Here is a 24,069-nt window from a genome sequence, read left to right as displayed (position 1 = left end):
ACTAATGGGTTAAAAAAATTGTTCAACCACTGCTTGACCTTCAGCTTTGGAGATCTCAATATCACATGTGTAGTGTAATAGTCTACATGACATAGCTTTCAGAGCACTTGTACACACATCTCATTGAATCACCTCAATAACTGAGTGTGAATGACAGAAAATTTACCTATGCAAACGTGAAGCAAATATCTCATGGAATCAATATGTGTATTCCAGTAGGCAGAAGGTGCTAAACACCTTTATAACCCCTTGGCGCACGGCTTTGCTCAAATGGCTGTGGCAACCAGCTGTGCCGCAGATATAACCTTTGACAAAATGACACACCTCTGCTGCACTGCCCGTCACTTGCTTTCTGGCCCAAGCTTCTCTGTCCACTGAGATTCTGGGCTGTGATGGGTCATGTGCAAAACTGTAAGTACAAGGAAATTAACACCCCTGGAGCAACGCTTGATTAACATAGGATAGGAACTGGGAAATAAACACTCACCTTTCCCCATCCCTGGTGGACCATTCTGAGGCATATTCTGTATAACTCCAGTGCGGCCCTGCTAGCATTGAGCCCCAGCTGCACCCGGCCACCCTCTTAAAACTGCATCCTTGGATTGGCTTCCTTTCTTCCCTGTTGCACTCTTCCCAATCTGCTGTGCTTATCCTGCTTTATCAGATTTGGCTACAGTCGTTATTTAATAAATCGTTAATATACACTTCAAGAAAAATCACATTCCCTAGGGACCATTCATCAAGCCCTTGTCATAGAATCTGCTTTAGGGGGGAACCCAAACAAAATCAGAGAGTTTAAGTAACTTAAAAAAGAGTCAGTTAATGTTGCAGTTAGAAAATAGCTCTGCTGTCTCCTTATGGGATGTGATTAAAAGCACAGGCACTAAAGTCACATTCAACTGGGTCTGAAACTAACTGGTGTACCTGAAGAATGTGACTTGATTTTTCTGATGCTCAACCACTTAACTGGAATATTAATATAAATGGTAATAACAATGGCCAGTCATTATTGAGTGCTTCCATGTGTACACTCTTTGCATATATTAACCTTCTAATTCTCACCGTAACCTTATGATATATATATATATATATATATATATATATATATATTTTTTTTTTTAATTCAAGACCCATTTATTCTCTAATTCTGCCCACATGGAGACACTCTCCTGGAAAAGGCATTGAATCCTTCCATTCACTTTAACACCTTGTGCTGAAAACATGTGTTCCGAGGTTTCACCTATGAGATCCACATTCTTAAAGCACTGATTCTTAAACCTCATCTAGATTTCTCCCCTTGGATGGGGGGAGACGACGCAAACACAGCGAAGAACAGCTCAGGACTGTGGGCTCTGCTCACCCAGAAGACCTTGCAGCTCCCCTGACCACCCGGCTGGATCCAGGACTAGGGCCCTGAGACGAGGGGTGCCTGCTGGGCTGCTGCCAGCGCCACCGCCCCCAGCTCCTGTCCTCTTCACTAGGCTGGCTGTCACCTCTAGTTTCCCTGGAGTTCGGGGATTCCAGATGGTCTCTGCTCACACTTCTGTATGACGCCTGCTGCCTCAGCACTGCTGATCCACACTGAGGGGGAAAAGCACACAGAACTGCTTTTCAACCCACCAACATTCCACACAAAAGTTATTTTATAAGCCTGCGGGTTCTTTTACAGCAGGAGGAGACTCCCAAGGCCATGACTTCCCCCGGCTCCCCACTGCCCTGGCCGGCAGACTGGACGTGCGTGGCCACCGTGCTGAGCCGGGCACAGCCCCCCGGCTCCACTCCGGAGCACCCTCCTGGAGAATCCAGGACGGTTCCCTGGCCTCATCTGTCCTGAAGCCAGCCCTAGAGTGACAAGAGCCACACCTGCAGGTCGATTCCACTGACCAGCCGCACAGGACCGAGCTGGGCCCACGGACCTTGGTCTGGATTGTGTTGGCTGGTCATTCTTGCCTAGGTTCACAGGCCAACAGCCAGTGTCCTTCCTTCCCTGCTCATCACTGCACCAGCGGCTCACTCCTACCTGCTGCCGTCACACGCTTGGCAACCTCGTGTTCGGGGCCAGCCAAGAACTGAGACCCCAGCAGGCCCCTAGTTCCCAGCAGGCAAACTCCCCATTAAACTACCGCTGCCTGGCCGTGTTCTCAAGGCTTCAGAGCCGGGAAAGTGCGGAGGGCATAGCAAGGCGCGGCGCCCCCAGCCCCTGACCCGCCATGCTCCGCGGAGGCGCCGGATCCTCGCCGCACCACTACCCCCAACACAAGCGACCTCGGCGCCCGCCTGTCCCGCGGAGCCGGATGCGCCTCCGGCCACCGAGACCCAGGACGGAAGCGCGGGGCGTGGGGCTCGGCGCGCGGCGGGCGCGCGGCGGACGCTGGGGTGGGCGGGGACACCGGGTTCCGGCCCCGAGGCCGCGCGGACCCGCCAGGCCCACCTGCGTCCCAGCCGCCCGGAAAGCGAGATATAGTAATAATAATATTAATAATAATAATAGCATTACTAATATAATAATATTAAGAGATTAGGTTAATAATAATATACAGTTATATAGTATATCATAATAATATGATAATGTTGGTATTCTATTATTAATAATAATTATTATTATATATTATTATTATTGCCACTATTCTGCAGATGAAGAAACTGGGGTACAAAAAGCTTACTATGCCCAAGATCATACAGCCAATAGGTGACACCTCAGGTATTCCAACTCCAGACGATCAAACTCTAGGGCTCACACATTTAATCATTATTAAACACATTTAAACACTATTAGCCTCCTCACAGGGTTGTAATAATAAAATTTAAAATAAAGCATCTAGTACAGTGCCAGTTGCATCAACAAGTGCTTATAAACATTAACGCAAAAAGGAAAGAAAAATACTTTTTAAAAAGTTTAAATCCTGATGAAAAAATTGACAAATACTTCTTCTCTGTTCATTTATCTTTGTTTCTCTAATTTCCTTTTTTCTTGGACTCTCTTCCATTCAAATGTCAGTGCCCTTCCACCACTGTGACTCACTGATGTTTTATCTTTCCCTTGTTCCTGGTCCCCAATCACCTGCTCCAACTTCACCCATTTCTTCCTTTCAAAGCTCATTTTTCTCAATTTCAAGGCTGCTGACACATCAGCTTGTGAAACATTAGAGAGTTTATTTTCATACCATTCCCTTCAGAATATCACCAGAATAAACGTGTTTGTGGTACTTGAGACAAACACCCCAAAATACACGGACAGTTGCAATCAGTATTTGTCAGACCCTTCAGTATGTAAACAGAGGCTTCTCCAGTGAGGATAATTTGCATATGCAAAAGAGTCACTCCGGGAGCTTTAATTAAGGTCCCTGACAACTTCTCCGATTGCATTTTTCACAACTGCCAAGAAACAGTGAACTGCAGTGCGGACTTCTTTACCCTGGTGGAAGAATATTGTTTATAGAATTCTGAATGATTCAATGATCACTAGTGAAACATCAGCAGATGACACATAGATGATTCCACAACTGATGCACTTTGTCTCCTTAGGCAACCTTGAATTATCCTATGTTTTAGGAAAGCAACATCTGTAATAGCTTGACTCTTCTTTGGAACTAAGCCGAGTATGAATTAATTTAATTTAGTTTAATTATATTAGGTGTTTCCCAATGAAGAAACATTCCCAGGCACTGTAAGTAAACTGGCAATTTAGGATCTCCCATTGATATAGCCAATATTTTATGATAAGTGTAAATGAGTATAACCTTTAAAAATCGTGAAACACTACATCATAACTTATATACTATTGTACATCAACTATACCGAAATTTCTTTTAAAAAAGACCTTCCATTGAACAACCTTTTCAAGGTGGTCGGCACATTGACATTTCCAAGGTTTGCACTGGTTCCTCTATTCCTGTGGAAAACAGCCATTTGCTCTGACTTCTGCACAATGGTTAATTAATAAAAAAAATTAATCTACACATCAAAAGACCTTAATGGATCCACATCTCACACTGAAATATTCCCCCAGCTGAAGAGCTGACTACATATTGCTTACTCTTTCAGTCATCACTTGTTTCAAATGAGTAATTAAAGGAAAAGCAAAATTCTCAGGACCCACATATTCAATGGTATCTGTGTTTGTCTAATGTCCAGGATGTGCATTTCCTTGCATTTTAGGGGATAATATTTCCATGCCAAATATCAATATACTTCAGTGGTAATCATATAAATGTCTATAATTTCCATTTTCTCTCTGTGTTCCCCGTCTAGTTAACTCAAATATAGAACCCCATATTAAACATTCTGAAACAGTGCGTCCTCCAGCTTTATCAGTTGAGGAAGTTGTACTGAACTTTAAAATCTAATGACATATGATGCTTTTAAAGGGGAATTCTTAGCACCACTTTCACAGAGCACTCTTGGTACAGGAATCACAATTATTAGCAGTGCCTTTTTTGTTTCTTGTTCTAAGAGACTTCTCATTTGGGGCTCATGGTTACACCTCTAAATAGATTTCACGCTCCATGCTCAGAGAAAGAAAAGCACACACAGCTCTCCTAGTATCCAAATGATAATCTCTTCACTCATCATCACAAAAGTCCAATCTCTATCCCAGAACCTATTAAATTAACTACAAACTCTTTGCTGGACTCGAGTTCTCATCAAAAAAACCTGTCTGTGAGGACATTGTACTCATTTAACCTCACTATTCTACAGGATGTTCCTACATTCCAGAATGTACCTGAAAGGGTTAAAAAAAAAGTCCTTTCCTGTGATCCTCTGAATTAATCATAATGACTGCTCTCGATGACAAAGAAGGTCCCACATGAGGAGAGATCTGAGTGTAAGAACTACTGCTTGGTAAAAGCTCTGGCTTAGGGATATGCCATCACTTAGCCATAGGAAGTTCAACTTATTACAGTTCAAAAACAAGAAAGGGATTACTTGCAGAATCCAACTGAAGATGGTAACAATCCAAGAGGCAACTGATTCCAAGGGAGGCACTGATGCCAAAGCTGAGCAGGGCTCTAAGACAATAGCCAACATTGGAGGTCAGAAATCGGGTCATAGAGTAAGGGTATCAGGAGGGGGCCGCAGGCAATCAGCTCAGAGGACACCTGCTCCCCAGGAGTGACACACCCCCACTGGTCCTTAAAGACCTACCACAGCAGTGGTGCCTGGCAGGAAATATTCACGAGAGATGAAAGCTTTTCCTTTTGAAGCTTTCATGGCTCTCCATAGCCTAGTACTACCCAGAATCAGCCTGTGCTGCTGGAAGGCATGCAGCTAACAAGTGAGAATGGCACTTTCATCCATTTGTTTCTCAATTCTAGAATGCTATCATTTTAAAAGAATATTCGAAAGACATCTTACAGTGACCTCGGAGAAGGGGGACATACTGGGTGCAAATATGTTGCTGTCACACACACTCATTTAGGGCTGACTCCACCTCTCCTAATATCACCTTCCCCACAACCATCACTATCAGTCAGTTCACCAGGAACCAATAAGCAATATCACCCAAAGCTACCAAAAATTTAATTTTAAGTTCGAAATGGTCTCAGAGGGTGTCAAAATTGTTAATGCCACAGGGCCTAAGCCAATGCTTCTCAAACTTTAATGTGCACACAAATCTCCTGAAGGATCTTGTTAAAATTCTAGAGTTCTGGGGTGTTAACTGAGTGCTTGCATTTGTAACAAGCACTCAGGTGATGTCAAAAGCTGCTCATCTATGGATCACACCGTTGAGTCCCTTGGGGACTCAGAACCCCCGTCATTGTCCAATACTCTTGATGCTCCTTCAGATTAGAATTCAGCCTAGAATCAAATCAAATTCTCCAAGCCAAGGGGTCTCAAACTGAACTCCATGGGTCTCCAGCTCTGGCACCAGACTGTCTAGGTTTTCATCTCAGCTCCTCTGCTTACTTCCTCCATTTCCTCATCTTATAGAATGAGTATAACATAGAACCTGTCTCATCAGGTCATTGCTGGAATTAATTGAGATGACTCAGGTAACATGCATCACATAGTTCTTAGCATGGTAATCAGACAACAAAGGTTAGTTGTCCTTAGAGGACCCCAAGAAGAACTTCCGGGCACTCTACGAAGCCTTCAAAGTTATTTCTAAAATATTCTATGTGCTGAAATTCATTTACCCGAGAGAGAGTCTATGTCTTTCACAGATTCTCAATGGGATTCACAACCCCCAAAAGTTTGAGAACTGAATTTAACAGCACATTAAAAGTACTATACGGGCTTCCCTGGTGGCGCGGTGGTTGAGCGTCCGCCTGCCGATGCAGGGGAGGCGGGTTCGTGCCCCGGTCTGGGAGGATCCCACGTGCCGCGGAGCGGCTGGGCCCGTGAGCCATGGCCGCTGGGCCTGTGCGTCCGGAGCCTGTGCTCCACAACGGGAGAGGCCACAACAACAACAACAACAAAAAAGTACTATACACCATGCCCAAATGAAATGCAGTGATGATTAAACATATGAAAATCAATCATTGTAATACAGCAAATTAACAGAAGGAAAGACAAAACCACGTGATTATATCAACTGATGTAGAAAAAACATTTGACAAAAGTTTAATACCCTTTCCTGATAAAAACACAGCAAACTATTAATAGAAGGAAAGTACTTCAACATAATAAAAGCCATATATGAAAAACCGACAGCTAACATCATACTCTGCAGTGAAAGACTTAAAGCTTTTCCTCTAAGACCAGGAAGACGGAAAAGATACCCACTCTCATCACTACTATTCGACATAGTACTAAATGTCCTAGCCAGAGAAATCAGACACACACAAAAATAAAATAAAAGGCATCCAAATTTGAAAGGAAGAAGTAAAATGATCTCTGTTTACAGATGACATATTAGGCACAAAAATTCCTAAAGATTACACACACACACACCCACACAAACAAACCTGCTGAACCCAAGAAATAATTTTAGCAAAGTTGCAGAATACAAAATTAACAAACACAATGCAGTTGCATTTTTATACATTAACAATGATCAATCTGAAAGAGAATTAAGAAAATAATCTCACAGCAGCATCAAGAAGGAGAAAATGCTTAGGTATAAACTTAGCCAAGAAGGTGAAAAACTTGTACATTGAAAACTACAAAACACTGCTTAAAGATATCAAGGAAGATTGTATTTGTATATAAATGGAAAGACATCCCATGCTCAAGGACTGGAATATCGTTAAAATGGCCACGCTACCCAAAGAAATCTACAAATTGAATGCAATTCCGATCAAAATCCCACTAGCAGAAAAATATCTTATGATTCTTATGGAGCGTCAAGTAGCCATAACAATCTTGTAAAAGAACAAAGTTAGAAGCCTCACACTTCCTGATTTCAAAACACAGTACAAAGCAACAGCAATCAAAGTGGTATGGTACTTGTAGAAAAACATTTAGACCAACTTAACAGAGTAGAGAGCCTAGAAATTAACCCTTGCTTATATGGCCAAACGATTTTTGACAAAGGTGCCAAAAATACACAATGGGGAAAACACAATCTCTTAAACAAATGATATTGGAAAACTGGATATCTACCTGCAAAAGAATAAATTAAAGAACAAAGTACAGGGGTTCCCTGTGGCGCAGTGGTTGAGAGTCCACCTGCCGATGCAGGGGACATGGGTTCGTTCCCCTGGTCCGGGACGATCCCACATGCCGCAGAGCGGCTAGGCCCGTGAGCCATGGCCGCTGAGCTTGCGCGTGCGGAGCCTGTGCTCCACAACAGGACAGGCCACAACAATGAGAGGCCCGCGTACCGCAAAAAAAAAAAAAAAAAAAAAAAAAAAGAAAGAAAGAAGTACAGGACCAAAACTATAAAACTCCTAGAAGCAAGCATAGGGTAAAAATTTTAGGACATTACATTTGGCAATAATTTCTGGGATATGATACTAAAAGCACATACAACAATGCAAAAGTAGACAAATAGGCCTACATCAAATTTTCAAACTTCCATGCAGGTAAGGAAACAATCAACAGAATGACAAGGCAACCTATTGGAATGGGAAAAATATTTGAAAATCTTATATCTAATGTGGGATTAATATCCAAAATATCTGAGGAACTTCCACAACTCAACAAAAAAACCCACAAATAACTGATTTTTTAAGTGCAAAGAACTTGAATAGACAAGTCTCCAGTGAAGATATACAAATGGCCAACAAGCACATGAAAAGATGCTCAACATCACTAAACTTAAGAGAAATGCAAATCAAGGCCACAATGAGACATTATCTCACACCCATTGGGATGGCCACTGTCAAAAGAACAGAAATAACAAGTGTTGGAGAGGACATGGAGAGGTTAGAACCCTGTGCCCTCTTGCTGGGAATGAGAAATGGTGCGGCCACTATAGAAAATAATACAGAAGTTCCTCAAAAAATTAAAAATAAAATTACCGTATGATCCAGCAATCCCACTTCTGGGTTTATATGCAAAATAATTCAAAGCAGGATCTCAGAAATAAATCTGCACACTCTGCAACATTATTCACAATAGTCAGGAGGTGGAAGCAAACAAAATATTCCTTCACAGATGAATGGACATACAAACAATGAAATATTATACAGCCTTAAAAAAAAAGAAGGATGAAACCTGAGGACATGATGCTAAGCAAAATAAGACAGTCACAAAAGGACAAATACTGTATGATTCCTCTCATATGAAGTATGTAGAGTACTCAAAATCATAGAAACAGAAAGTAGAAAAGTGGTTGCCAAGGAAGGGCTGGAAGAAGGAGGGTGGGGGAATTAGTGTTTAATGGGTATCGAGTTTCAGTTCTGCAAGATGAAAAAGTTCTAGAAGTCTGTTGCACAACAATGTGAATACACTTAAAACACTAAACTGTACGCTTAAAATGACTTAGATGATAATCACTGTCATGTGTTTTTAGTACAATTTTTTAAATATATACTGACGTCTGAGTGCTAACCACAGAGAATATCATTTAATTTGTCTGGGATGCAGACTGGACACTGGGATTTTATTTTATTTTTTTTAATTTTTTTTTGCGGTACGCGGGCCTCTCGCTGTCGTGGCCTCTTCCGTTGCAGAGCACAGGCTCCAGAGGCGCAGGCTCAGCGGCCATGGCTCACGGGCCCAGCCGCTCCGCGGCATGTGGGATCTTCCCGGACCGGGGCACGAACCCGTGTCCCCCGCATCGGCAGGCGGACTCTCAACCACTGCGCCACCAAGGAAGCCCAACACTGGGAGTTTTTAAAGGCCTCCTGTAATTCATCAGTGCCATACAGGACCATGGGCCTAGTGTCACATGTTATGATTTTTCCAAGAGAGGCTAAAATCAAGATTTTTATCTTTATTTGTAATGTTTATATAAACACTGCTGGGTTTTTTTTTAATGCTGGCAACTAATTTTTTAAATTCTGTGCAAACCAAACACACCACTCTTGCTGCCTCTTGGGCTACCGATCTCCAAGTTCCTTTCTAGTTTAAAATGTCTGTGGATCAAAATTAAGTTTCCTGTGTCTCAGTAGGTGGCCTCCTTACCAGGGGACTCTCCTCTGGCTTTTGAATCTTCCTATGTGAAATACTCATCAATAAAATGGGTCACTATGCACAATGGGGTGTCCCAAGAAGTGTATCATGTATCATGGTTACAAGTCCTTGGCATGTGTGGGTTATCGTTTTGGTCAGTAAAGTCGATTGGAGGTTTCTGAACAACAATTTCAGGCAGAGAAACCTGGTTTTTTTGAGGGGGTGGGGGGATGTTTGTTTATTTGATTTCCAGTTTGAGAGAACCCTGTAGTTTAAGCTGAATAGTACATGGATTCCTAAATACATTTACCATACAAAAGTTGAATTGCTTTGATGTAAGTAGGACTGGAGAAGTGGGAAGTGAATGACTGTAATTCATCTCCTGCCGTATCAACAGGCTTTTCTGTCCTGAGCAAACTCGGCTCCACAGAGCCTCCATCCAGGTTCAAAGGGAAAGGTTCAAGGGCTGGAGGAGGGAAAGCAGTGAGCTGAACATCTTCATTCCCTGCTCCTGAGTAACCACTGCTCTTACCCACTGTACTGAGCTTCTACTTAAGCTTTTGTTAGAAAAGGGGTTCAAGTGCTTTAAAGAAAGAAGTTACAAAAACCCTGACCTACATGAGGGTATCTAGAATACTCATTCATTTTTCAGATAACACTAATAGAAAAGTAACTGCACAAATAGAAAATACAAGCACCAATGAACAGTGAATACATGGATGGAAAAGAAAGTGGAATTCTGAGGCTATCCAACAAACCAAATCATACGTTATTGTTTATAACACAACTTCAACCTAGAGAAAGCCTAAGTAAAAGCATGGGGATGTAAGGTCCCTTGCAGCCTGCCCACTCACCTTCCGCGTGGAGCAACACTCCAGGCTAGATTTTAGTGTCTGTGAGAGTGAAAAGCATGCTTAGCAGTGAGGTTAAGTAAAGGTCTAGAACATGAATCTTGAGGAAAGAGTAAAATAACCAAGATGATTCTTTCAAGATAAAAACACTATAAAAGATTGAATATAAAAAGACAAAGGCTGCAGAAGCAGCAAAAGAAAAAAATAGGTAAATTGGACTATATCAAAATTTAAAACTTTTATGCATCCAACTTTTGTACTATCAACAAAGTGAAAAGGCAGCTCTTGGAATGAAACAAAATATTTGCAAATTATATGTCTGACAAAGGGTTAATATCAAGTATATAAACAGAACTCCTACAACTCAACAACAAAACAAACAAACAACTCAATTTAAAAATGGAGGGCTTCCCTGGTGGCGCAGTGGTTGAGAGTCCGCCTGCCGATGCAGGGGACACGGGTTCGTGCCCCGGTCTGGGAAGATCCCACATGCTGCGGAGCAGCTGGGCCAGTGAGCCATGGCCGCTGAGCCTGCGCGTCCGGAGCCTGTGCTCCGCAACGGGAGAGGCCACAACAGTGAGAGGCCCGCATAACGCAAAAAAAAAAAAAAAAAAAAAAAAAAAAAAATGGGCAAAGGACTTGAATAGGAATTTCTTCAAAGAAAATATACAAATATCTAATAAGCGCATGAAGAGATGGCTTTACATCTCTGATTTAGGGAAATACAAATCAAAACCACAGTGAGACACCACTTCCCATTCGTCAGAATGGTTATTATCAAAAAAACAGAAAATAACTATTGGTGAAGATGCGGAGAAATCGGAACTCTTGTGCGCTGCTGGTGGGAATATAAAACAGTGCAACACTGTGGAAAGTAGTACGGCAGTTCCTCAAAAAATTAAAAATAGGATTACTATCTGATCCAACAATTCCACTTTTGGATATATACCCAAAAGAATTGAAAGCAAGGATGTGAAAAGATATTTGCCCACCCACATTCATAGCAGTAGTATTCACAATAGCCAAAAGGAGGAAACAACCCAATTGTGCATCAACGCATGCATGGATAAAGAAAATGTGGTATACACCTAGAGTGAAATATTATGCAACCTTAAAAAGGAAAGAAATTCTGACACACGCTACAACATGGATGAACCTTGAAGATAGTATGTGAAGTGAAATAAGCCAGTCACAAAAGGACAAATACTGTATATTACCTCACCTATATACGATACCTACAATAGTCAAATTCATAGAGACAGAAAGTAGAATGATAGCTGCCAGGGGCTGGGGGAAGAGAGGAAAGAGGAGTTATTGTTTAATGAGCACCGGGTTCCCATCTTACGAGATGAAAAAAGTCCTCGAAGTGGATAGTAGTGATGGTTGCACAACAGTGTGAATGCCACTGAAGTGTATACCTTTTTATAAAATGGTTAAAATGGTAAATTACATGTTATATATATTTTACCACAATGTTTTCAAACATTTTTTAAAAACAAAGACTATAAAATCATGAAAGCATGTTAGCCCACATGCCAAGTGAGTTTCATGAGATGCCAGCCATACGGACTTAACGTATTTCTTCTTTACAATATCATCCCACTTCATTTGATAGACATGAGAACCTGTGATCCACCAGGGTGAACTCTGAGTGCACCTGCAATGGCAGGACTGGTCATAGGGACTGTGACTTAGGAAGGAAATCAATGGAAACATTAAGGAAAGCTTAGAAGGGCTGGTTGAACACAATGAGGTGAGCAGGAATACTGAAAACATTTCAGCCCAAAGGGATTTTAGTGAACCTGATGATTCTCGAACATTACTGGCAAGGCTACTTATAACAGACATCAAACTACTTATTATAACAGGGGAGATAAAAGTCAACTGGTACAGTTTGTGAGAATGAAGTCTTTAGACTACTAACAGGACAAAAGTGTAGGCAGTAGGGATTGTTTATCAGACACTAAATGTAATACAGAGAGAAACTAAAGGATCTCATTCCAAAAACACATAAAATTGCCTCATGGATGCTGAAACAATCTTGCGGTTGGAGACAGCAATGATTTCACACATTTTACAATATTAGAAGGTCTGGCCCCCCTTCCTCTGGAAAAGTGAAGATTCTGATTTTTTTTTCATCCTCTCTGCTTCAGATGGATCTGAGAAACTCAGACGTGTTTGGCATGACGTGTACCACCATTAAATATGCTTAAAGGAGTTAAAATATCAATGGATAATGAATAACGTAAAATTAACCATGAATAAAAGACAGACCAAATTTGATACTTCCACGAATTGAGAACTAAGAGCAAATTCACAGCAAGTAAGAGAAAACTCCAACAAAGTAACCTGGAAAAAGCTCCAAAAGATTTAGTTATAACGTAAAAAAGAATTTTCAAGAAAACGTGTCAATTAAGCTTTTGGCAAGATTTAAGAGCAGAGGCAAAGCTCTCAAGTTCATGGTGGTGCTAGAGGATCCAATCCCCCTGCTGTGCCTGAGGTAGGCAGTGAAGGAAGAAGATAAAGACATGATGCTTCGTGGGAGCAGGAAGATACACAAAGAGCTGCCAATGAGCTCCATCAGCAAGTGGCCCCCCAGCCCACTGGCAGCACAATGGCAACCAGACACCTGCGCACAATGCCTGAAGCACACACCAGAAGGATGCTCTGCGTCCAGAGACATGCCAAGCTTCAGCGGCAAAGACCTCTCCAGGTGGGAAAAATGTAATTGACCTATGTGCTTTTCTTCTTTTTATTCCTCTTTTTATTGATGTCAGGTCACTGAATATTCATATCATAAAAGCTATGTTCCATTTCATAGAGATAGCCATTTCAGGGTTTGGGATTTAGACAAATGATCTACTTCACAACAACCATCCATAAGACCCACATCACTTTACTTCTCAGTATTCAACCTTCCTACATCCTCCCAGATGGCTACATTTTACCAAAAGACATCTCTCCATTCACAGGAGCAGGGCTTCATGGGAGAGCAATTGCTCACACTTTCTGTGACTCGCCAACCACGTTTCTTGTGAGTAAAGGTCACCACGGCTTAATAACACTTTCTGTGTAGAATACGGAGAGGAACACAATTGCATTTTATAATCAGATCTACGTTTGTCCTTGTGACATAGCAACAGAGGAGAATAAAACATTCACCGACTGTCAAGCCTCGAAAGATGACTTTAAATCACCCAGCTTTATGTTTCAGTGGCCTTTTTTATTGAAACATAATCAACTCATATTTGACGAAACAGACACAAGACTATGGGAAGAACAACGATTCCAAATGTGGAGAAGGTCTGGACTTCTTACTGTTTGTTATTTCAGTAATTTAAGCATTTTGAGATTCAGGTCTATGAAACACCTTTCTAACCCAAGTCAAGGACTTGGTCTCTCTCCAAAGTTTTTTAAAGAAAACACGGATTGAAAGTCAATGCACATCAGTCATGTGGGGGAAAGGCGGCTTTTGTAGTGAGATATGGATCTGAATCTCAGCCTTATCACTTATTAGTTACATGACCTGACATTAGTGTCGTTACCTCTCTGAGCCTCAATTTTCTGTCTGTAACATGGTGCTGATAATGCTTACTTCTGCTGTTTGCTGAGGATATTAAATGGGCTAATGACTCAACATTACCTGGCACAGAGCCAGGGACATGGTCAATGTTTTAAAAATTGAAGGTAAAAAGAGGTTAGGAAATTTCTGGCTTCTATATGTTCTGAGGAGAAGGAAGAAGGTGGGGAGAGAAGGAAAGAAAAGAAGGAGTATCACAGCACAATGCACTGATACCCCTAAGATACGTCACTATCCTAACATCCTTTCTAACAGAAACACAGACTAGAATCAAAGACCCATCTTATGCAGCCAACTCATAAAGCAGGTATAGGACTCCCACCATAACATCAGGAGTCCAACGGGTTCCACTGTAATTAACTTGGATTTGTACTCAGACCATTCAGATGTGAGGATAAAATCATTTCTTAAATAAACTAAAGGGAACTTAAAGCTATCCCTCTACCCCCACTCTCTACTGCAAGGGCTAAAGAATTTCCATATTCATCTCCCTTTCCCACTCACTTCAGACATGCCATGTCCCACCAAGATGCAGTTATCCTACTTCCCTCTCTTCCATCTCTGTTTGGGTGAAAAAAATCATCCATTCCTGTATTGGTTCAGTCTTTTGGACCATTTCTAACCAATTTTCTTCATATCTCATCACAGAATGATAACTTTAGGCAAGGCTTGAAGAGTAAGCTGCAGCCAGCTAGCAAATTCAAAACAAGCCCAAGGTCAGCAGCACAACAGTGAGACCAGGGTTCATTACTTAAACGTTAGAATCATTTCACATGAAAATGAAAAGGGGGGTTAATCAGTTAATGAATCTGGCACGGCAGCATCCAGAGCGGCAGGGGAGGACAAAACACTGAATGAGTTCAGAAACCAAGGAGACATTATAAACAAAGAGGGCCATTGCCTACATGTCCCTGCTTCTCTCCTTAAGATCTGAATGTCCTTTGAATCCTAACATTTAAGAGTGCAACCCTTTCCAGCTCTGGGAGGCTTGAATGCCTCTAGTGAAATGCCAGCGTTAATGAAAGTCTAATACCTTTCCACCTGCAGCACCTGTGCAGACAAATTGCACCAGGCTTCAGACAAGCTGAAAAGCCTCCGTGTGCTGTAGATGCAACAGCTGGTAGAGTCAGTGTTCATTTGCTGAATGGTTCCTGTAGTCCCAGCTTGAGCTGGATAGGAAACTCTACAAAGGTAGCTAACTCGGAGCTTCCACGCAAGAAACATCTGTCAACTAAACAACTTTGTGTGAGACGCCTGCCTTCTCGGCTGTGGCGAATGACGACAAAGACTGCCACCAGAGAGACTGACAATGGTAGTCAACACGTCCTTTCTGAAGTGACACAGCAAGACTCCATCGCCACTAGCTCCAGTTGTTAAACAACATCTGGCACAGAACCAGGGTCATTTACCCAACCCCCTCCTTGGAATAAAATGAACACTTGGTTATTCACAATGCATTTGGTCCCCTTCCATTGAGAGGTATTTTAGCTACCTATTTGTTCTATCTATTGAGTTTATTCTGCATCACTGTATCTACTCTACAAAGCCTGTAAGCATTATTATCAACAAGAAAGATGAAAAACACCTTTTCAGGAACAGAGTGGTAGAAACCTTCAAACCACCCAACTAACTTCAAAGCATTATCTAACTCCCAGAATTACCCCAGTGGGTACAAGCACATACTATGGAGAGAGTGTATTTTTCAATAAAATATTCCCTTTGTGGGCTGAAACATGCCCTATCTTCTTATGAAATTATTAGTTCGTTATTAAAATTCTTCAATTGAACTATTTCTTGAGATCTGTTCCTTTGCTGACTCATACCCACTATCACTGAGCCTAATCCCACCCTGTACCAGAGATTCTCAGTAAAAGGAAACGAGAAGATTGTACATACACAAAGCCTACGTTCACACCTTCTCTCCAAAACTAATACACCAATAAAGCCAATAAACCAGTTGAAAATCAACAAAGAGAAAAAGAGATCCTTCCATGCTCCATGCCCACCTGATCTCACATTGTCCTACTTCTACTCTCAGCTTTGTCTTCCATTTCTAGATCTTTTCCTACCTTTTGGGAAAATCTGAACTTATCTTCTGAATGAGAAAACTAAATGCCTTTAGTGAATACTCACCCCTACATCTTCCTTCACTACACAAACTTCATCATGCATTTTCAAGGCAAGCACCTTATCTGAGCTCCCCCTGACTCTCCACAATGAGGGAAGGGGACTGTCCAAAATTTCCCATCAGAATGAAGTTGGATGCAAACAAAGAGCCATCCGAACTTTAAGGCTAGAATAGGTTGTTCTGAATTTCACTCTTTGAGGAAAAGCATTTCTTTAAATGATGGTCCTTTAAAATGTTAATCTATTGCCAATGTGCTTCAGCATCACTTTAGGGAAAATCAAATGACACTCTGTTTCCTATAGACACTTTACAGTCTACAAGCTGAGTTGATTAACGCTTGATATTCAGGACAACATGGTGGCCCAAAAGCTAGTAAGAAACTTATTATGAATGACTTCACAGCCTAAGACAGTAGCCTACAATTCCTTCCCATTACTGGTTCTGTCCTCCAAGTCTAATGAGTATTCCTGCACATAACTTTACACTTTGATTTTTTATCATTACCAAGCCATCAGGCATGGATTAGGAGCAAAGTCAAAGTAACAGGAAGTTATATCCCAATATTATTTTTGAGCAACTAACAGTTCTCACTTGAATGAAATGAATTTTATTTTACACCAAACTCAATGATATAGCTGTCGTCTGGAACTTCAGTGCTATACTCTACTTACTGGAAGTTTAGCTCATTGGATTCCTGGATTTCAGCACAGAAACCCTGAGTTCCACTCTTCAGGCCTGCCATTGAGTTACTATGTAATCATGCCTAAGTCATTTTTTGATTTGTTTGCTTTTTCTCCATTGGTAAAACGGCAATAATCCAAATTCTCCAAGCCAGGGACCTCATTTTAGGATTTATTTTTAAGCTATGTTTCTAGAAGCCCTAAAATTCTGCATGGTTGTTTCAGGTGTCACAAATAATTTAGTCCAAATTTTTTATTTTTAATGTATATTTTAACACTGTGGGAATATTCTAGGAGTCACTGACTCACAAGTGATATATATTAGGTTTTAACACATTTTGGTGAACCCCCTTGCAAGGCATGTCTGGTTAACTCATTCTTGTCTGCAAATCTCAGTGTTAAGACTCCTACCAAATTTGTGTATATAAATGACCTTACTTTAAATATGTTATTTATTAGTAAGTGTGTAGATTGGCCCTGGTCATTTTTTTAAAAACAGCAGTACCTGGTTTGCTCTCATTTCTAAAGATGTGTAATCAAGTCCTCATGTCTGTGAAAGCCTTTGTCAAAGCCTATATGCTAAACCAGTCCATATTGGGCATGTGCAGTACCTAGTCTTATCATGCAACCTTTGGGCAATGAGGCAAGATGGTGCTAGTGGTATAGTGAGAAACTGCTAGAGCCAGGTTACAAGGGCTGCTTGATTAATGGCAGATTTTGCAATCATGTTGGGGAATCATGCTGGATTTTCAGGGTGACAAACAGTTTTCAGGATCATAAAGGGTTAGATGAGACACCATTCTGGGTTTCATGCAACTGGATAGGACCTCAGAGAATGGAAAATCCATGTTCCTTGAACATCGCACAGACTGGCCTATTGGTACAATTGGCTAAGTACATATCATTTAAGTTTATCACGGTAAACTGTCCCTTCTCTAAGATTTATATAATAAGAGAATTCCGTTTTCCCATATCAGTAACCCACTTCTACAATAACATGCCCCTCCAATTTCTATACCATGTAAAATTCAGACTCATCTACCTGGAACCCAGTCTTATCACATAATAGTCAATTACTCAATAACTAATTTCTAACAGATAATGTTTTAATATTACTTAGTTATACATCTTTTAGTACTTATTAGAAGTTTTGTGTGCTTCTTCCCTGACTTTGATGCTTATGATAAGAAATACAAGGGCTTCCCTGGTGGCGCAGTGGTTGAGAGTCCGCCTGCCGATGCAGGGGATGCGCGTTTGTGCCCCGGTCTGGGAAGATCCCACATGCCGCAGAGCGGCTAGGCCCGTGAGCCATGGCCGCTGAGCCTGCGCGTCCGGAGCCTGTGCTCCGCAAAGGGAGAGGCCACAGCAGTGAGAGGCCCGCGTACCGCAAAATATAAAAATTAAAAAAAAAATACAAGCAGTAGTTAGGCATTGTTGGTGATGCAATTTTGAAATGGGATTTCTTACTATACCTCCCATGGGTTTCTGGGTAAATAATAACTGCAGAGTGTCCTGAGAGCACACAGCAGTCCATTACCATTTTCAGCTACCTGCCTGTCAAATCAGTATTTTCATAATATACTTTATACTTTGGAGTTCTAGAGAAAATTATATTTGTAAAAGGAATCAATCACTGGGGGGAAAAAAAGTTTGAAAGCTGCTATTGTGACGATACAACCGCTGGCATCATTTGTAAATCAACCTGATAGATAAAACCAAAACATCCAATGTGTATTCCATGCTGTATTTTGTCCGAGTTATGAGTAGGCATACCCACTGAGAGGGAGACTGCTTACTTCAGCCCAACTCAAAACACAGATGGAACAGCTCTCCAAAATCAATTATGCAGTCAATGCATGAAAACAGAAAAAGTAAGTTTTGTGGGGAGACAGAAAATTTGGGTTTCATCTGAATCAGAAAGAATACACAGAGGTCTCATGATGATACTATCATGTCACTGATATTTATTATAAATACTGGATGCCTCTGGCCTGGTTGTATATTTATGATAAGGAATTAAACCAGTTGTTAAATGCCGAGCTGTGATTACACATGGGTTCTGGTCAGATTCAATCTTTTCTTTTCTTTTCTTTTCTTTTTTAACATCTTTATTCGGTTATACTTACTTTAAAATGGTGTGTTAGTTCATGCTTTATTAAAAAGTGAATCAGCTATATATATACATATATCACCATATCTCCTCCCTCTTGTGTCTCCCTCCCACCCTCCCTATCCCACCCCTCTAGGTGGTAACAAAGCACTGAGCTGATCTCCCTGTGCTATGCGGCTGCTTCCCACTAGCTATCTATTTCACATTTCGTAGTGTATATACGTCCATGCCACTCTCTCACTTCATCCCAGCTTACCCTTCCCACTCCCCGTGTCCTCAAGTCCATTTTCTACATCTGTGTCTTTATTCCTATCCTGCCCCTAGGTTCTTCAGAACCTTTTTTTTTTTTTTAGATACCATATATACGTGTTAGCATAGGGTATTTATTTTTCTCTTTCAGACTTACTTCACTCTGTATAGCAGTCTCTAGCTCCATTCACCTCACTACAAATAACTCAATTTTGTTTCTTTTTATGGCTGAGTAATATTCCATTGTATATATGTGCCACATCTTCTTTATCCATTCATCTATCGATGGACACATAGGTTGCTTCCATACCCTGGCTGTTGTAAATAGAGCTGCAATGAACATTGTGGCACATGACTCTTTTTGAAGTATGGTTTTCTCAGGGTATATGCCCAGTAGTGGGATTGCTGAGTCATATGGTAGCTCTATTTTTAGTTTTTTAAGGAACCTCCATACTGACCTCCATAGTGGCTGTATCAATTTACATTCCCAACAACAGTGCAAGAGGCTTCCCTTTTCTCCACAGCCTCTGCAGCATTTACGGTTTGTAGATTTTTTGATGATGGCCATTCTGACCGGTGTGAGGTGATACCTCATTGTAGCTTTGATTTGCATTTCTCGAATGATTAGTGATGTTGAGCATTCTTTCATGTGTTTGTTGGCAATCTCTATATCTTCTTTGGAGAAATGTCTATTTAGGCCTTCTGCCCATTTGTGGATTGGGTTCTTTGTTTTTTTGATATTGAGTTGCAAGAGATGTTTGTGAATTTTGAAGATTGATCCTTTGTCAGTTGCTTTGTTTGCAAATATTTTCTCCCATTCTGAGGGTGGTCTTTTCATCTTGTTTAGGTTTTCTTTTGATGTGCAAAAGCTTTTACATTTCATTAGGTCCCATTTGTTTATTTTTATTTCCATTTCTCTAGGAGGTGGGTCAAAAAGGATCTTGCTGTGATTTATGTCATAGACTGTTCTGCCTATGTTGTCCTTGAAGAGTTTTATAGTGTCTGGCTGTATATTTAGGTCATTAATCCATTTTGACTTTATTTTTCGTATGGTGTTAGGGAGTGTTCTCATTTCATTCTTTAACATGTAGCTGTCCAGTTTTCTCAGCACCACTTATAGAAGAGGCTCTCTTTTTTCCATTGTGTATTCTTGCCTCCTTTATCAAAAATAAGGTGACCATATGTGCGTGGCTTTATCTCCGCGCTTTCTGTCCTGTTCCACTGATCTATATTTCTGTTTTTGTGCCAGTACCATACAGTCTTGATTACTGTAGCTTTGTAGTATAGTATGAAGTCTGGGAGCCTGATTCCTCCAGCTCGTTTTTCTTTCTCAACATCGCTTTGGCTATTCAGGGTCTTTTGTGTTTCCGTACAAATTGTGAAAATTTTTGTTCTAGTTCTGTGAAAAATGCCATTGCTAGTTTGATGGGAATTGCACTGAATCTGTAGATTGCTTTGGGTCGTATAGTCATTTTCACAATGTTGATTCTTCCAATCCAAGAACATGGTAGTCCTCTCCATCTATTTGAATCATCTTTCATTTCTTTCATCAGTGTCTTACACTTTTCTGCATACAGGTCTTTTGTCTCCTTAGGTAGGTTTATTCCTAGGTATTTTATTCTTTTTGTTGCAATGGTAAATGGGAGTGTTTCCTTCATTTCTCTTTCAGATTTTTCATCATTGGTGTCCAGGAATGCAAGAGGTTTCTGCGCATTTTGTATCCTGCTACTTTACCAAATTCATTGATTAGCTCTAGTAGTTTTCTGGTAGCATCTTTAGGATTCTCTATGTAAAGTAGCATGTCATCTGCAAACAGTGACAGCTTTACTTCTTCTTTTCCAATTTGGATTCCTTTTATTTCTTTTTCTCCTCTGATTGCTGCGGCTAAAACTTCCAAAACTATGTTGAATAATAGTGGTGAGAGAGGACAACCTTGTCTTGTTCCTGATCTTAGAGGAAAGGGTTTCAGTTTCTCACCATTGAGAACGATGTTAGCTATGGGTTTGTCATACATGGCCTTTATTATATTGAGGTAAGTTCCCTCTATGCCTAGTTTCTGGATGCTTTTTATCATAAATGGGTGTTGAATTTTGTCAAAAGCTTTTTCTGCATCTATTGAGATGATCATATTGTTTTACTCCTTCAATTTGTTAATATGGTTTATCACATTGATTGATTTGCGTATATTGAAGAATCCTTGCATCCTGGGATAAGCCCCACTTGATCGTGGTGTATGATCCTTTTAATGTGCTGCTGGATTCTGTTTGCTAGTATTTTGTTGAGGATTTTTTCATCTCTGTTCATCAATGATATTGGCCTGTAGTTTTCTATCAATGTGACATATTTGTCTGGTTTTGGTATCAGGGTGATGGTGGCCTTGTAGAATGAGTTTGGGAGTGTTGCTCCTTCTGCTACATTTTGGAAGAGCTTGAGAAGGAGACGTGTTAGCTCTTCTCTAAATGTTGGATAGAATTTGCCTGTGAAGCCATCTGGTCCTGGGCTTTTGTTTCTTGCAAGATTTTTAATCACAGTCTCAATTTCAGCACTTGTGATTGGTCTGTTTATATTTTCTATTCCTTCCTGGTTCGGTCTCGGAAGGTTATGCTTTTCTAATAATTTGTCCATTTCTTCCAGGTTGTCCATTTTATTGGCATAGAGTTGCTTGTAGTCATCTCTCATGATCCTTTGTATTTCTGCAGTGTCAGTTGTTACTTCTCCTTCTTCATTTCTAACTGTTGATTTGCATCTTCTCCCTTTTTTTCCTGATGAGTCTGACTAATGGTTTATCAATTTTGCTTCTCTTCTCAAAGAACCACCTTTTAGTTTTACTGATCTTTGCTACTGTTTCCGTCATTTCTTTTTTGTTTATTTCTGATGTGATCTTAATGATTTCTTTCCTTTTGCTAACTTTGGGTCTTCTTTGTTTTTCTTTCTAATTGCTTTAGGTGTAAGGTTAGGTTGTTTATTTGAGATTTTTCCTGTTTCTTGAGGTAGGATTGTATTGCTCTAAACTTCCCTCTTAGAACTGCAGTTGCTGCATCCCATAGGTTTTGGGTTATCATGTTTTCATTTCACATAACTGATGTGTCTTAGATGCTTAACATGAAAACAAATATTCTAAAATCAGCAGTGTCCTTTTGCTTTTTGTATCACTTCTATATTATATCATTATTTAAACAATACTGTAGCCAATTTATGTGCATAGGGAAAAATGAATCAACCATAAAGAAAGCTTAAGTTTTTCTATTATTTAATATCTTTTCATAGAAGGCAACTTGACAACTGTTTTCTCTCAAGAAAATGACTTCCTATGGGTTCTCCCAGAATCAAACCCAGTCATAAACATTCCAGTTCAAATAGTTAATATGAGAAATGGAAGAAACTCCAATAGGAAAGTGAGATAGGGAAGAGAAGGCAAGCATTAAATACTGTGTTATAGCCAGGTAATAGTGTGGAAAAGTGGAGGTAATCCACAGAGAAACTCTGGGAAACACAAGCTTCCAACTTGAAGGGCCAGGGAGCTGGGGCATTTAGATACCCACTCCCATCAGTCCTTGGTTGAGGACTGCTGCTGGGAAGCTATTAATTCCCCTCACTTCCTTCCTGCCATCTACACAGGCAGCGCAGACTTCAACAGCTTCAGAAGTTCCTGGGCTGGAAAATGCCAAATAATGGCAATTGAAAGTTTGCCACATGCACAAAATGGTAGGGGCTAAGAAATATAGGAGGGACATTGAACAAATTGCCAATAGCAGGCAACTGGCAAATGCAAATTCAGAGGGCTTCACAAGGCATCTTAGCAATTAGAATAGATAATAAGAAACCTCTCTCAACAAGAGCCTGAGATGCACTATTCTTATCATTTGAATAATGAGTGCTGGTTTCCATTTATTAAACAGTTCTTATGTGCCAGGTACTGTACCAATGGCCCAACGTCCATGATCTCATTTAATGCCCACAACAATCTTATTAGTACATCACCAGTTTATAGGTGAGGAAGCTGGACTCAGAGGCATTAAGTAATTTACTGAAGTAACAGACACCAGCCCAGGTCTCTCAGTTGCCAAAATAGTTTCTCTTTCTGCCTCCCACTGTTTTCAGTGTCCCTAGATGGACAGATGTATTTTCTTTAGCTTGAGTATGTCATTAGCTCTGGAAATTCTATCTAAAAAACGTCACAGTCCGCCCCTTTCAGAGAAAGACCTGTGTCGTCATATCTTTGAAATTCCAGCCTGTGTACCACACGTGGAGAGACTTCCCACCTGGTGCCCCGGCCACCTCTGCCGCGTGGACTTTTACGAGAGGCTCTCATTTGGTGCCCTGCACCTGCCCCATGGTGGGTAGCACTTTCAAAGAGCTGCAGGCTCCAGGAATCACAAAGCCATCTCTGCTTCTATGTCCTTTCCCACCTGATTTCCATTCGCTCCGCCTGGTCATGATGGGAAGTTTCTTTTTTTGTAGCATCATTCCAGTCTGACTTTTCTTTCACCTCTTCACATTCCACATTCCATCAAGTGGCAATTTTATTCTACGATCACCAGTTAGAACTTTAAAATAGATTTTCAAAGAATATCTGACTGTTAGAACTTCAAATAGCTCAAATATAACCATTTTCTTCAATAAACCTGAATTCTAATCTCTTTTAAATAGTATTTTCAGCAAAATAATAATTCATACTCACTTGTATTAGTCCCTTTTCACTCCTGAGTCTCCAAGCCATTCTTAAAACCTTCAAACTTTAAGTCCTCTAATGCTATCACAGCACACTTTTAATTACTGGTATCAAAAGAAAGGGACTATCATAAGGGAAAAGCCTTCTATGTTATTTTACCAGCTTAATTTCTACACAAAAGCTTTCAAGTAATCAACAAAAAGAAGAAATGCGAATCCAAATAAGCCACAAACTAGGAAGACAGTCCAAGAATGAACAATGAAGCTCAAATCCAAGTACAACAAACCCCATGGAGAAT

At 40.6% G+C, this 24,069-nt stretch overlaps 1 long non-coding RNA gene across 1 annotated transcript in view; it reads right to left on the bottom strand.

Annotated features, from left to right (window-relative positions):
* LOC307064648 overlaps positions 1-23,649 on the bottom strand; it is a 61,377-nt gene extending 37,728 nt beyond the window's left edge. Inside the window, exon 1 of the long non-coding RNA XR_013811303.1 lies at positions 23,509-23,649. This is a non-coding gene — a long non-coding RNA (uncharacterized lncRNA). The remainder of the gene's footprint in view (positions 1-23,508) is intronic.
* Positions 23,650-24,069: the final 420 nt, after the last annotated feature.

Source organism: Hyperoodon ampullatus (genome assembly GCF_949752795.1).
Source record: "Hyperoodon ampullatus genome assembly, chromosome: 15".
NCBI classification, from domain to species: domain Eukaryota; kingdom Metazoa; phylum Chordata; class Mammalia; order Artiodactyla; family Ziphiidae; genus Hyperoodon; species Hyperoodon ampullatus.
Note: the sequence above shows the minus strand (reverse complement) of the source record. Positions and strands in the feature narration are given on the sequence as shown.